The 15,492-nt window shown below is 37.0% G+C and overlaps 1 protein-coding gene and 1 long non-coding RNA gene across 3 annotated transcripts in view; one reads left to right on the top strand and one right to left on the bottom strand.

Moving 5' to 3' along the window:
• The window catches only part of SESN1 (sestrin 1), a 113,281-nt gene that overhangs the window by 41,530 nt on the left and 56,259 nt on the right, over positions 1-15,492 (top strand). The window lies entirely within an intron of this gene.
• Positions 1-15,492, bottom strand: part of LOC122220253 — a 49,699-nt gene that overhangs the window by 25,406 nt on the left and 8,801 nt on the right. Inside the window, exon 2 of the long non-coding RNA XR_006202753.1 lies at positions 7,250-7,400. This is a non-coding gene — a long non-coding RNA (uncharacterized LOC122220253). The remainder of the gene's footprint in view (positions 1-7,249; positions 7,401-15,492) is intronic.

Genomic DNA, 15,492 nt, shown 5'->3' with positions numbered 1-15,492 from the left:
TGAAAAACACAAAAGATTCCACCAAAAAACTGCTAGAACTGATCCATGAATTCAGCAAAGTCACAGGATATAAAATCAATGCACAGAAATTGGTTGCCTTTCTATACAACAATAATGAAGCAGCAGAAAGAGAAATCAAGGAATTGATCCCATTTACAACTGCATGAAAATCCATGAAATACCTAGGAATAACCTAACCAAAGAGGTGAAAAATCTATACAATGAAAACTATAGAAAGCTTATGAAAGAAATTGAAGAAGACACAAAGAAAAATGAAAAATATTCCATGCTCATGGATCAGAAGAACAAATATTGTTAAAATGTCAACACTACCCAAAGTAATCTACATATTCAATGCAATCCCTATCAAAATAACACCAGCATCCTTCACAGAGCTAGAACAAACCATCCTAAAATCTGTATGGAACCAGAAAAGACCCCAAATAGCCAAAGCAATCCTGAAAAAGAAAACCAAGTCTGGAGGCATCACAATTCTGGACTTCAAGATATATTACAAAGCTATAATCATCAAGACTGTATGGTACTGGCACAAAAACAGACACTGAGATCAATGGAACAGAATAGAGCACCCAGAGATGGACCCACAAACATATGGCCAATGAATCTCTGACAAAGCAGGAAAGAATATCCAATGGAATAAAGACAGTCTCTTCAGCAAATGGTGTTGAGAAAACTGGACAGCGACATGCAGAAGAATGAACCTGGACCATTTTCTTATCTTATACACAAAAAATAAACTCAAAATGTATGAAAGACCTCCAGTGTAAGACAGGAAGCCATCAAAATCCTCAAGGAGAAAGCAGGCAAAAAGATCATTGACCTCGGCCGCAGCAACTTCTTACTGAACATGTCTCCAGAGGCAAGGGAAACTAAAGCAAAAATCTATCAAGATAAAAAGTTTCCACGAGGCAAAGGTAACAATCAGCACAACTAAAAGGCAAAGATGGAGAAGATATTTGCAAATGACATATCAGATAAAGGGTTAGTATCCAAAATTTATAAAGAACTTATCAAACTCAACACCCAGAAAACAATCCAGTAAATAAATGGGCAAAAGACATGAATAGACACTTCTCCAAAGAAGACATCCAGATGACTAACAGACCATGAAAAAATGTCCAACATTGCTCATCATCAGGGAAATACAAATCAAAACCACAATGAGATATCACCTCACACCTGACGGAATGGCTAAAATTAACAACTCAGGCAATGACAGATGTTGGTGAGGATGCAGAGAAAGGAGAACCCTTTTGCTCTGCTGGTGGGAATGCAAACTGGTGCAGCCACTCTGGAAAACAATATGGAGGTTCCTCAAAAATTAGAAATAGAACTACCCTACGACCCAGCAATTACACTACCTAGGTATTTATCTGAAGGATACAGGTGTGCTGTTTTGAAGGGGCACATGCACCCCCATGTTTATAGCAGTGCTATCAACAAGAGCCAAAGTATGGAAATGTCCATCGATGGATGAATGGATAAAGAAGATGTGGTATATAAATACAATGGAATATTAGTGAATGAAAAGAATGAAATCTTGCTATTTACAACAACGGGGATGGAACTAGAGTGTATTATGGTAAGCGAAATTAGAGAAAGACAGCTATATGACTTACTCATATGTGGAATTTAAGATACAAAACAGATGAACATAAGAGAAGGGAAACAAAAGTAATATAAAAACAGGGAAGGGGAGGGGCGCCTGGGTGGCTCAGTCGGTTAAGCGTCCGACTTCAGCTCAGGTCACGATCTCACGGTCCGTGAGTTCGAGCCCCGCGTCGGGCTCTGGGCTGATGGCCCAGAGCCTGGAGCCTGCTTCCGATTCTGTGTCTCCCTCTCTCTCTGCTCCTCCCCCGTTCATGCTCTGTCTCTTTCTGTCTCAAAAATAAATAAACGTTAAAAAAAAAAAAAAAAAACAGGGAAGGGGACAAAACATAAGAGACTCTTAAATATAGAGAACAAAGAGGGTTTCTGGAGGGGTTATGGGGGGTGTGTGGGCTAAATGGGCAATGGGCATTAAGGAGGATACTTGTTGGGATGAGCACTGGGTGTTATATGTAGGGGATGAATCAGTGGCTTCTACTCCTGTAATCATTATTGCACTTACGCTAACTAACTTGGATATAAATTAAAAATAAATAAATAAATAGAAAAGGTTAAAAAATAAGTAAATATTATCAAAGGAAGCTGCCATGTATATTCAGATGAATGAATAAATAAATAAATAAATATGGCTTTATCATTTATAAAAAATACCTTCTAGATGAAATGCATTTTTATTGCCATAATTCATAATAACTCAGAAAAATGGAAGTGAAAACATACTGAACCTATGGGATTGGAATGAATGCATAAATGCATATCGCAACATCTGCATGTTAACAGAGATCACAAAAGATTACTCAGCGGTCAAATCCATTGAAGTAGCAGTTTCTACACAACATACAATCTTGTTGTATTAGAATTGTTGGCCTATAGGGAGGATATTTTAAGACCATATCTTGGAGACTTCCCCTCTGGCCTCACCTCTCAAAGCCTGATGAATAGCCTAGTTTTTTTCAGCTTATTCTCTCTCTATGGTATGTTTACGGTTTTCATTTTCATAACTCTGTGATATCATCATTCATGGACTACTATGTGTGAAATTGCTGTCAACTTTCTCTGCTTCTAGCTTATCCCTGGGGCCTCCATATGCCTCTGCATTAAATATCAACTGATTAAATATCAGCTACATCTGTTGCAACCTAGCCCAAAGTCATTTTCTAGTACTCTCTCTTTACAGAATCCTCTTTTTAATTTATCTTCATTTGATTTCTTTTATTTTTTATTTTTTTGAGTTTATTTTAAAAGGTATTTAAAAGCCACCACTTTTGTTCCCGAAGTATTCAGACTTATTGATACAGATACAATAGGTCCCAGGAAATATTTTCCAAATGAGCAAATATTCATCTTTCTGTACCTTCATTAAATCCAACTTTGTGAATTTTCTTCCCCTCAAAATTTTGAATTTCATATAAAAGCAGTGAAAGCATCTTGTGCCTTTTCATTACATTTAGGACTGAAGTCACCATCCTTGATGTGGCCCATGAGGGTTTTCATTGCCCAGGTGCTGTCTGTTCTTCGTCTCATCTCCATATTTCCCCTTAGTCTGTGTTCCTGCTTAGTTCACTGGCTTTGAACTGTTTTTGTTCCCTCTTTGATTCACTGTAGTCCCTCCTATCTCAGAGCTTTACTCATGTCTCTCAGTTTGCAAGGAATGTTCTTCCCTTCTCCCCCACCCCCACCTCTCATGCTATATTAACTTAATCTACTAATCCTTTACATTTCAGTATAAATGTCAATTATGCTGGAAAGTGGAATATATGACATATAATATGACTTTAAACCCTGCTGCTTATTGTCTGGCTCACCCTCCCAGGCCATTATTTACTGGCAATATAATCCTAAATAACTTATTTGACTTCTCTCTGAGCCCCAATTTCTTTATCCGTAAAATGGGGGCAAATCACTCTGATTCATATGATACTGTGATTATTAAATGAGAAAATGAGATACACTGTGTAAAGTACACAACATAGTACAGGGCCTGATTACCATTGGTGAGTTACTCAATAAATGTTAGATAAAATTACTTCCAGCCCACCACCTGCTCCCAATTCTCTGACACACACACACACACACACACACACACACACACACCACTACCGAAATGTCTAGGCCAACTTCTTTTATTATATAGAGACATCTGACCATATACCTCTTATTCCTGACATTTACAACTTATCACAATTGTGAGTTTAAATTGTTGATCAGTTAATGTCGGTCTCCCTTCCCTTCATTAGATTATAAACTCTATAACCCATAGTAAACCCATAATAAATATTTGTTGAGTGGTTACACAAATGAATGAACTAGAAACATATCCTGTCTCCTCTCAAAACAGCATACATAATACTAATGTTTCCTATAGGATAGTCTTGCATTCAGCCTCTAGATCACAAATTCAGTACCAATGGCTAGAGAATAATCTAGTACAAGTACCTTATATAAAACTGATTTGTCCCTAAAAATTGTTTTCAAGTGTTTCAGAATGTTTGAGTAAACATTTAAAAAGTATTAAATAAAGAAGATTCTTGCTTTCAATAACATCGGAAAAGACTTACACTAAAAATATTATGTACAAATGCAATGTAAAATGCCCATTTGTTTTTTTAAAAAGATTTTTTTAACGTTTTATTTATTTTTGAGACAGAGACAGAGCATGAACGGGGGAGGGGCAGAGAGAGTGGGAGACACAGAATCAGAAGCAGGCTCCAGGCTCTGAGCCATCAGCCCAGAGCCCGACGCGGGGCTTGAACTCACGGACCGCGAGATCGTGACCTGAGCTGAAGTGACCTGAGCTGAAGTCGGACGCTTAACCAACTGAGCCACCCAGGCGCCCCTGTAAAATGCCCATTTGTACAATGAAGCCTAGCTAGACTATTTTAAGCAATTTTTTTTAATTTCAACTATGTAAAAATAAGCATAAGAAAAAACTAGAAGTATATCATATTAACAATGACTTTTTATCTCTGAGTGGTAGAATTGTGATCAATTAAAATTGATCTGTATCTATAAGGACATCCTATGTTTATAAAATATTTTCTCACAGCAAAACTGTTTTATATTAACAAAACTTATCTTTAAAACTTTAAGTATTTCTAAACTTTATAGGGGGATACTGTACTTTTTGTTCGTTGATTTATTCAACAAGTATATACTGAGCAGCTGCTAAGTCCCAAGCACTATCCTGGGCCAAAGGGATGAGGCAAAAATCAATAGCCAAAAATCCCTGTCTTAATGGAATTTCCATTTTGAGATATTACAGCTATCTGTGTGACTTTGGTTTGAAACTCCTCTTCCACATCTTTCCTCGAAACTATTGATATCACATTAAAAAGAAATGTCACAGAAAAAAAGAAAACCAGTAGCTATGATTTCCAGACTCTGCAATTTTACTGTTCTTCTAATGTTTTTCATACCTTAGATTCCTATCTTTGACAGAATAGTCCAGCACAAAGGTGATAAGGGGGACCCGATTTAAACATTCTGTAAAGGGTTACATTTTTTTTTCTTTCAGAGTCAGTTCACATGTTGTTACTCAATACACAATGTTGCCGCTTATCCTACTCCCTTAATGTTAAAATAATCAGCTGACTTGTTACATTATCACTAAAGTTGGCACCATTATAGTCTGACTCATTTCAAGTGTTCAGTAAATAACTTTTAAATCTTTCTAATTCTCTTTGAAACTTTATGAAACCCTGATATTTTGTAAAACCAACTCTAAAGCTCCTCATCCAAAAGAATTGTTAAACCACTGTGAAACTAATCTCTAAAATGAGTTTTTCTGTGTCTTAACAGGTTTCCTGTTTGTTCCAGAAGTTAGTTTGTATATCAGTTATTTAGGACTGCCGCTTACATGTCTGTGTATAAGCAGTATTAATACTTGGTGATTAGCTTCAAGGATCAGCTCACACAAAAAACATTCAGCCCATTCTTATTTGCTGTTATGCTGATTGAACAATTTTTACCATAATAAACTACCGCTTCTAACAATATTCCTATGGTAATGTGTATTTTAAGCACCACATATCCCCTATCTAAGCAGTAGAAGCTTGTTGTTTTTTCCTTCTTGTCTCCTCATTCTCAACTGGGATCCAGAGACTGGAAAGGGAGGCTAGTAGTGGGTAATTATTTGTTGGCACTAGTACTTTATTAATTCTGCATGCTTACTAAGAGAAGATAGGTCTCTTGGAAAGTTGCCCTTCCTGTGGTCAAACTGGAAAACAGAACATTTGCCATTAGGCTTAGAGAAGTTGGTTAAGGATTTTGTAAGTCTGGTGTTATGATCTGGATAATGGGAGGTAACTTCTGCTTGTCCGTTTGTATAGATAGGTTTTGTGAAAGTTGGAGATTGATTGGGTGTTTATTTCTTTTAGGAAGCTAATTTCACCAAATTTTCAGACCATTCCAAATAACTTGATTCCTCTTGCAATAATTTTTATATTTTTTAAAGTCTACTTTTAATGTATGTTTCTTTCCTTAGCCAAATAGTAACTCTGTAACCCACTGTAAGTTGAAATGTTTTTTTTTTTTTCAATGATAAAAAAAAATCCATGTCTTTTCTAAGCTTGGAATGTGTTTACTGCTACCTAGTAGGTGCTGTTGCAGATAGACACCACCTTTAAAGTTTTATGTAAGGGGTGCCTGGGTGGCTCAGTCGGTTGAGCATCCGACTTCGACTTAGGTCATGATCTCAATGTTCATGAGTTCGAGCCCTGCGTTGGGCTCTGTGCTGACAGCTCAGAGCCTGGAGCCTGCTTCGGATTCTGTGCCTCCCTTTCTCTCTGCTCTTCCCCTGCTTGCACTCTGTCTCTCTCTCTCTCAAAAATAAATAAACATTAAAAAGTGTTTTCAAAAAGTTTTACATAAGTTAACTTCCTTTCAGTTCTATGTTATTAAAGTATATACATTAATATAATATATAATTTACTTCAGTATGATAGATGTGATATATCAGTAGATACTATTATGAAATATATTAATATAAATAATAAATATCTTCAGTCTTCTTTTTTGGATACCACTTTTCCCTCTTCTGATGTGCCAAGATATTTTCCAGGTCTTATAGAGATTGAATGAATGAATGAATGAATGATAGACTTATATACATACATTCTACAAATGTTTGTTGAAAGTAAGCTTTGTGCAAAAAAGTATGCTAAGCAAAAGGAATAGAAATTCTATATCCCACCCCTGTCCTCAAGAGATAAGGGCTGTTTAGTAGAGGAAATAGAGAAGTAAACAGTTAAAATGTTTTAAGTACTTGCCCTCTCACTTTTTACAGGCTCAATTTCATAAATTGGAATATGATTACAGCCTAAGGTCAATGGCTATATATTAGTGAAGTAAATATTTGACAAGCCATGACTTGAATCTGTTGCCTTGACTTTATAACATGTAAATTTTGAATTATGCAACCAGTGATTTGGGTTCTATTTTGTATTTGCAGAGTTTGTCATTCATAATAATTAATACCCCTCTTATAGAACACTCCTGTTTATATCTCAACAAATGCAAATTTCCTTCATTTGCCCTACAACCTTTTTGGTACACTTAGAAGTAGATTTCCTTTTCATTGATGGTACTACTTTTTAGTGTTTTAAATTAAAATATATCTTACCTTGTGAAGCTTTTAAGTTTCTCCCAGATGAAGTGCTGTTGTCTAACATGTTTGGAATCCTGCTACTGCCACTCTTATGCCAGCTGTGCTGTCCTTTCCAGTATGATTTTCTCTTGCACCTTGTAGTGAAATCTGTATATCCTCTTTTCACCTAGAATAAATACAACATACCTTCCTGGAATTTAGAATGGGATGGGCTCTGGAGGGAGAAAAGAAGGGCAGGTCTGGTGATGAGATAGATAATTCAACTGGTAAGTAATTAAAAACATTATTTTGTGTTAAAAAATAAGCATGCCTATATTAAAGACTGAGATACAAAATTTGATATAAATAATTGTCCTACTTGTGGCCAGTTACTCTTGAGTCAATCACCACTTTATCGCCCGTGGAAGGAGCTCTCACCCCTCAGAGATTAAGATGCCCCTGTGGAAAATTTTGACAGGCCCTTCCTACTGGATCTTACAAATATGTTTGTGTTAAAGGGAGAGACTAGAGAAGGTGGCCGCCTTTCAGAGCATAACCTTATTTCCTTGGTAGTTGCTATATTGTAACAGCAGCCCTTGAGAAGTAGTCTTAACTGCTTTGGTGACTAAACCCAGTGAAGCAATACTGACGGTATAGATCTCAAGGTAAATAGGCAAGGTCATTGGAGGAATGTTTTAGGAAGGTGGATCCTCAAATCATTCATCTGTGATAAACTGCCTACAACACCTATTAGGAGAGCCATTTGGGGGTGGTTAATGTTTATTTAAGTCTTTATGATCTTAAAAGACAAAAGCTTACAGGGGGTTATTTATGAAGGACACTTTTCTTACCACTGTTTCACTGAATGTTAATAGGAGCAAAAATGTTACATTAGATTTTTTAAATCTTGTGAATGTAACATTTTCTACTTCCTGTGTTCCAGTGTGTGAATTATTGGATGTTTAGGAATTGGTCATTCTTTAAAAACAAATAATGGGATACATTTTTTTCAATCTATACAGATTCAAAAGCAAATTCTTATTTCTGTTGAGTTCTCTACATCATGCTTCACATTAACTTGTTTATTTAAGGAACATTTTTCTTATCTACCCTGCGCACTGGGGGAACAGATAAGACAAAAGCCTAACCCTTGAGGAGCTCACAGAGGGCAAGATAGACAGGTAAATAGACAGTTGTAATACATAGCAATAAGTCCTCTGAAGGAATGTTCTACTGTGGGCTTTGAATGGTTGGAATAAGGGAACACAGAAAGTGAATGCCAGGAAAGACTGTAGAAGGGTAAAAGCCTCAACTGGCTCCTAAAGCCTGAGTGAGGAGTAGCCAGTTAAAGAGGTAGAAGATAAGGGGCTCCAGTCAGAGAGATCAGCATGCACAAAAGCACAGGATTGTGAGAGTTGCCATGTCTGAGAAACTGTAGGTTGTACTCAGTATGAATGGAGAGGCAGGCAGAGACAAGATCTAGATGGGAATTGTGTGCCATATGAAGAATCTGGATGTTATTTTGAAAGTTAAGGGGAGCCTATGAAGAACTGCAATATCATAGATCTGCAATTTAGAAAGATTGTGAAGAAAAGAGGCTGCTGTTACAATCCAGGAGAGACACAGACAGGGACCCCACTGATGGGGTTCAGGTTGAGGGTAAGAGAGTAGATTTGACAGTTTTTCAGTTGTGGAGTATTTAGAACTTGGCAAGAGATTGGTAAGGGAGACCTCGAGGCCTAGATAAGGACTTGGAGGTTTTTGCAACTGGACAACCAGATGTACAATGACGCCTTCATGGAGAGAATAAAACAAATAATACTGTAGTGGCATGAGTGGGAGAAAGGTGATGAGTTTGGCATTTAATATGTTAGATTTCAGATGGCTGTGGGATAGCAAGGTGAAATAGGTAGCTAGAAAAGTGGGTCTCAAATTCAGGAGAAAGGACTAAGATGTAATTATAGCCTTGATCAGCATTCATTGTTGAAGTTATGCAAGAGTGAGATCACCAGGGACAAGATACACAATAAGGCAGCTGAGGATAGATGTAACACATCTATTATAACATCTATTACAAGAACACAGTGGAGGAAAAAGAATCCATAAAGGAGATTGATATTGAGTAGCAAGAAACAGAGGATGAAACTTGAAAGAGGATCTTTCAGGATAGTAAGGGAGGAGAGACTTTAGAAAAAATTGGTCAACATTGTCAATTGTGAAAGAAATGAAGTAAGACAAGACCTTTATGGTATCAGTTCTTGGGATGGAAGTAAAAGAAAGAAACAATGGGGCAGTATCTGAAAGACCCAAGAAGAGGAAAACCCTAAACTAGCCAACAGATATTTATTGGAAAATACAGCTGGCCAAGCTGCAAACACTGGCTGATACTGGGAGGAATTTTGCTCATTCCAAAAACAGGTAAGTGCAAAATATCCACCATAAGAACCAAAAAGGCTGGAGTGGTACAGCTTTTATGAACTCTTAAAACCCACATTTCTGTGGCCTCTTTCTAGGATAGGGTCTTATTATTAAGGAACTGTTGCCGGGGGTGGAATAGAAATGAGTAGAATAGGAGCAATATAGTTGAAAGGAAAAGAAAGTCTATGGCAGAAGAGAATGGAGCCCAAACACTTGCTGAAAGCAAACTGCTTTAGTTTTGAACACTACACAAAAACAACAGAGGAGGGAATTCTGTGAAGTTAGAAAATCTATGCTGACCCAATCTCATTCAAAAAGTTCAAGAAAGCAAATTTCACATAAAAATGAGCAATATGCTATTATAAGAAAAAAATAAAAATTGAATAATACCTACAGAAAATGAAAGCATGTTTGAAAGACTAGTCAAATACTGTAACCTATTTTAAATAAGTTAAAAGACATTAAGAAAATGATTTAACAAATGAAAGAACAACAAAAATCAGAATTAGAGAAACTCAGAAGTGAGGTAACATAACTCTGCAAATAATTGGAAGTAAAAGAAAAATAATAACAAGAAATGAATTAAACTAGAAGGAACGCAAGTCCAAATAAATAATGCCATAAGAAAAATTGAAGGAAGAAAAGAAGAAACCTTTAAGAATAGAAAAGAAGGGTGCCTGGGTGGCTCAGTTGGTTAAGTGTCTATCTGTCTCTTGATTTTGGCTCAGGTCATGATCTCATGGTTTGTGAGATCAAGCCCCGTGTCAGGCTCTGCACTGACAGCACGGAGCCTGCTTGGGATTCTGTCCCTCCTCCACTCATTCTTTCTCAAAATAAGTAAATAAACTTTGTGTTTTTTTTTTAAAGGCTAGAGGGGCACCTAGGTGGCTCAGTTGGTTAAGTGTCCAGCTATGACGCAGGTCATGATCTCACAGTTGGTGAGTTCGAGCCCCACATCAGGCTCTGCATTGACAGCGAGGAGCCTGCTTCAGATTCTGTGTCTCTCTCTCTCTCTGCCCCTCCCTGGCTCACACTCTGTTTCAAAAAATGAATAAAACATTAAAACTCTTTTTAAAATAATAAGAAAAGGATAGACAAGAAATGGCAAGGGGTGCCTGCATGGCTCAGTCGGTTAGGCATCTGACGTCAGCTCAGGTCATGATGTCACGGTCTGTGGGTTCAAGCCTCATGTCAGGCTCTGTGCTGACAGCTCAGAGGCTGGAGGCTGCTTCAGATTCTGTGTCTCCCTCTCTCTCTGCCCCTCCCTGCCTCATGTTCTGTCTCTGTCTCTGAAAAATGAATAAACCTTAAAAAAATTGTTTTAAAGAAAAATGGCAAAAAAAAAATGGAAAGGATTTGTGAGAAGTGACATATTAAGGATAGGCAGAGAATATCCAACATACAGATGAATAGAAAGCAATGAAGAAAAAATTAGAGCAAGTGAACAGAACGAATGCTAAAAAACCGCAGTTCAAGAAAACTTTGTGACATTAAAAAAACTGTATGTTTAAAGAATATACTGTGTGGCCTAAAAACGTTGACCCAGAGCAACCATTACCAAGACATAGTCGTACTAACTTATAAGGGAAAATTAGATCAGCTTTAGATTTTTCAATAGCAATACCAAAAGAAAACAGAGCAACATTTTTAAGATACTTAAAGTGTGAGCCAAGAATTTTCTAAGTTTAAGGTAAAAACAATTAAGTTATCAATATGTATGAGCTCAGAGAATTTATTTCCTATGAACACTTCTGTAGAATCTACTTAAGAATGAGCTTTAGACTACCAAAATGACTAGAGAGACATCAACTAGGTGTGCGTTTTTGCTAGTAGAGTGTCATTCATTGATTTGAGGCCCTCTTAGCAGACAAAGCAAGGAAATATATATGTACAAACCAATATATATGCATATATCTTTAAATATTGTATATGTAACCATCTCTATGTAAGCTAAGCATGACTCTGAATGATATCTCTAACTCTGTTACCACAAGGATCGTTTTATATTCCTCCTCTTACTTATCTGTAAATTCCCACTCCAACAGGAGATATCTGGCTCATACCATCCACCATCCACTTACTTGCTTTCATCATAAATGTATAGCAGTATAGAATTGTTAACCCATATGCCCATGAGAAACAACTTCATCAATGAGAGCATAGTTCTTACATGCATTTCCTTTTGTTTTAGTCTTACAGACTCTACTCACTTTCAAAGTTGCTTAGGTCAACACATTTTTCCTCTACCCCTGTCAGTAAAATTGTTTCATGCATTTGTTAATTCAGTTAGGTTATCTTTTCACAGTCTGCATTGCTTCCTGGGATTCCCCCAACCTTCTAAATGTTTTTTTTTTTTTTTAATTTGTGTTAAGTTTTACTTCTGTGCTGTAAAGTTCTTTGAGTTTTCCCAAATGCATAATGTCGTATATATCTATCATTTCAGTACTGTACGGAATAATTTCACCACCTAAGAAATTCCCTGTACTTCAACCTATTCAACCCTCCCATCTTCCTCCAAACTTGTGGCAGCCACTGATCTTTGTACTATCTCTATGGTTTTGCCTTTTCTAGAATGCCACATAGGTAGAATCATACATGTAGTAGGTAGCCATTTCATACTGGTTCTTTTCAGTTGGCTATTCACATTTAAGGTTCATCCATGCCCTTTTATGACTGGATAGCTTCTTTCTTTTTATCACTTAATATTCCATTGGTATTTGTATCATAGTTTGTTTATTCATTCACTATTGAAGGACATTTTGGTTGCTTCCAGTGTTTGGCAATTAAGGATAAAGCTGCTATAAACATTCATGCGCAGGTTTTCAGAATAGTTGTGTAAAAGCATATGAACATGATTACTGGATTGTATGGCCAATTATTTTTAGCTTTGTAAGAAATTAGGAAACTGTCTTCCAAAGTAGCTGTACATTTTGCATTCCCCTAACAATGAATGAGAGTTCTTATTTCTACATCCTCACCAGCATTTGTCAATTTTTTTAATTTTTAGTTTTTCTAATAGATATTTGATGATACTTCATTGTCATTTTAATTTGTAATTCTCTAATGACAAATGATTTTTTTTCACATGCTTTTTGCCATGTCTATATTTTCCTTGGTAAGGTATATGTTTATGTATTCTGTCCACTTTTTAATTTGGTTGTTTTCTTATTGTTGAGTGTTAAAAGGTTTTTTAAAATATATTTTACATACAAATCTTTTCTCAAATAAGTGATTTGCAGATATTTTCTACCATTCTGTGGCTTGTCTTTTCATAAGTTTCTGCCACAAAACAGAAGGTTTTAATTTTAATAAAGACCAACTTATCAATTTTTTTAATACGTTATACTTTTGGTGTTGTATCTAAAAAGTCATCGCCAAGTTAAAAGTCATCTAGATATTCTGTTTTCTTACAAAAATTTTTATGGCTGTCTGTGTTACATTTAGGTCTGTGATCCTAAATTTAAAAACAAGAATATTTTGAGTTAATTTTTCTGAGAGCTGTAAGGTCTGTGTCTAAGTTCTTTTTTCTTCTTTCTTTTTTTTTCTTTTTAGCATGCAGATGTCCAATTGTTCCAGCATCATTTGTTGAAAATATTATCCTTATTACCTTTGATCCTTTGTCAATCAGTGATCAGTTGACTATTTGTATGGGTCTATTTCTGAGTTCTCTGCTGTGTTCCATGGAAATACGTGTCTATTCTTTTACTAATACCATGCTGTCTTGATTACTGTAGCTTTATAGTAAGTCTTAAACTCAGGTAGTGTGACTGTTCTTCACCATTCTTTTGGCTATTCTAGGTCTTTTGCCTTTTTTATATAAACTTTAGAATCAGTTTATTTTTTTAATGTTTATTAATTTTTGACAGAGCATGAGCGGGGGAGGGGCAGAGAGAGAAGGAGACACAGAATCCAAAGCAGGCTCCAGGCTCTGAGTTGTCAGCACAGAGCCTGATACGGGGCTCGAACTCACAGACCGTGAGATTATGACCTGAGCCGAAGGCGGATGCTCAACCAACTGAGCCACCCAGGTGCCCCAGAATCAGTTTGTTTATATCTACAAAACAGCTTGCCAGGATTTTTATTGGATCCTATATTGAATCTTCTAATCCATGAACATGGAGTATTTCTCCCATTTATTTAGATCTTTTTTTTTTTTAATCAGAATTTTGTAGTTTTAAGCGTATAGATCCCATATGTATTTTGTTAGATTTATACCTAAGTATTTTATTTTTTCCTGTGCTGGTGTAATTTTTTTTATTTCAAATTTCAGTAGTTTATTGCTGGTATATAGGAAAGCAATTGACTTTTGTATATTAACCTTATGTCCTGCAACCTTGCTGACCTTTAATGATGGAATGACCACTCCTTCTTGTGTAGCTCTAAAAGTGCTCCTTCGCTGGGCCACAGTGGCTATGGTCACTTTGGATCCCTGGCTGCTTCTGTCGTCCCATCTCACACATGGGTCTGTGGGGTGGTAAAGCGAGCCTAGGGCCAGTAAAAGCCTAGAGCCCGGACATGACCTTCTACGAGGCCTGGCTGCTGGACTTTGCCATGAGAAGTAATACTTTCCTGCCTTGGCCCCTGAATCTGGAGCATTAAGCTCAACTGCCTCAGCATGGTGACTGGTTTCAGCAGCTGCATTTCTGTTTTGAGCTTAGCCATCCATATACCACCATGGGGGCAAGGACTGCGAATGCTTTCATTAAAGTTACCTGAGACTTAAAAAAAAAAAAAATTATTCTAAGAGGATTTTTTTTGTAGATTCCTTGTGATTTTCTGTATAGACAATCATGGCATCTGCAAATAGGAACAGTTTTATTTTTTCCTTTATGATCTTTATGCCTTTTATTTCATTTATTTCTTACATTATCATATTGACTAGAATGTCTAGTACTATGCTAAGTAGGAGTGATGACAGTAGATATACTTGCCTTGTTTCCAGTCTTAGGGGAAAGACAGTCTTTCGTCACTAAGTATAAAACAGCTGTAGGTTCATCTTGCTTAAATATCCCATTTTAGTTGGTTTTGTCTAAAATTTCTCCAGAAAGGGAAAGAGCAGGCACTGCTTCCCCTCCATGGTGGAAGTAGAAATCCAGGGTCCCCAGTTGGCCTCCATCAACACCCAAGCAGAGGGCCAGGGGGACCTCTTTCTTACTTGTGGGAAAAGGTACAAGTTCCAGCTCTCTACCAGATCTCCAATGATACCTTCCTGGCTGGAAACAGTAGGATTGCCTTGTTACTGCTCCCATGGCACAACAAGGTAGGGGTAACCTCATGACCACTGGGCTATGTTGAGAGTCCTGACTTTCCTCTAGGCCTCCTCTGACCCTACCCTAGCAGAGAAGGAGGGATGTTCATTTCTTGTGGTGTGAATGGATATCTGGGTTCCCCATGAGGTCTCCTCTGCTGACATTGCCAGTTGTGGGATATAGTGAGGAGCATTACTGTTCAGTGGGGATGAAAATTCCAGTTTTTTTTTTTTTTTTAAACTCGACATTCTCTGACAGTATCCTGGCAGGGGATACCTTGTTACAGCCTGGTGAGGGTAAAAGATTACTCTTCCCACTTAGTCTTTGCTGGTGTGAGTAGGAGTTAGGCCATAGTTTTGTTACTGTTGTTGTGGTGGTGGTGATGGTGGTGTTAGTGTTTACAGTAGAGTGGCTATTGTTTAAAAACCTTCTGTCTTGCTAGGGTGTCTGTTTCCTTATCCTTTGGCTAGAGAGAATAGGCTTTTATATTTCTCATGTATAATAATTGATCTAAAACATTCTTAGAAAAAAATCCTTTCCTGATGGGTCTAAATTTATAGTGTCTATATTGTTTCAACTTTTGTGGTAGAAAGACACAGGCATACTGAGTTC

This window comes from Panthera leo, chromosome B2, assembly GCF_018350215.1.
Source record: "Panthera leo isolate Ple1 chromosome B2, P.leo_Ple1_pat1.1, whole genome shotgun sequence".
NCBI classification, from domain to species: Eukaryota; Metazoa; Chordata; class Mammalia; order Carnivora; family Felidae; genus Panthera; species Panthera leo.
Note: the sequence above shows the minus strand (reverse complement) of the source record. Positions and strands in the feature narration are given on the sequence as shown.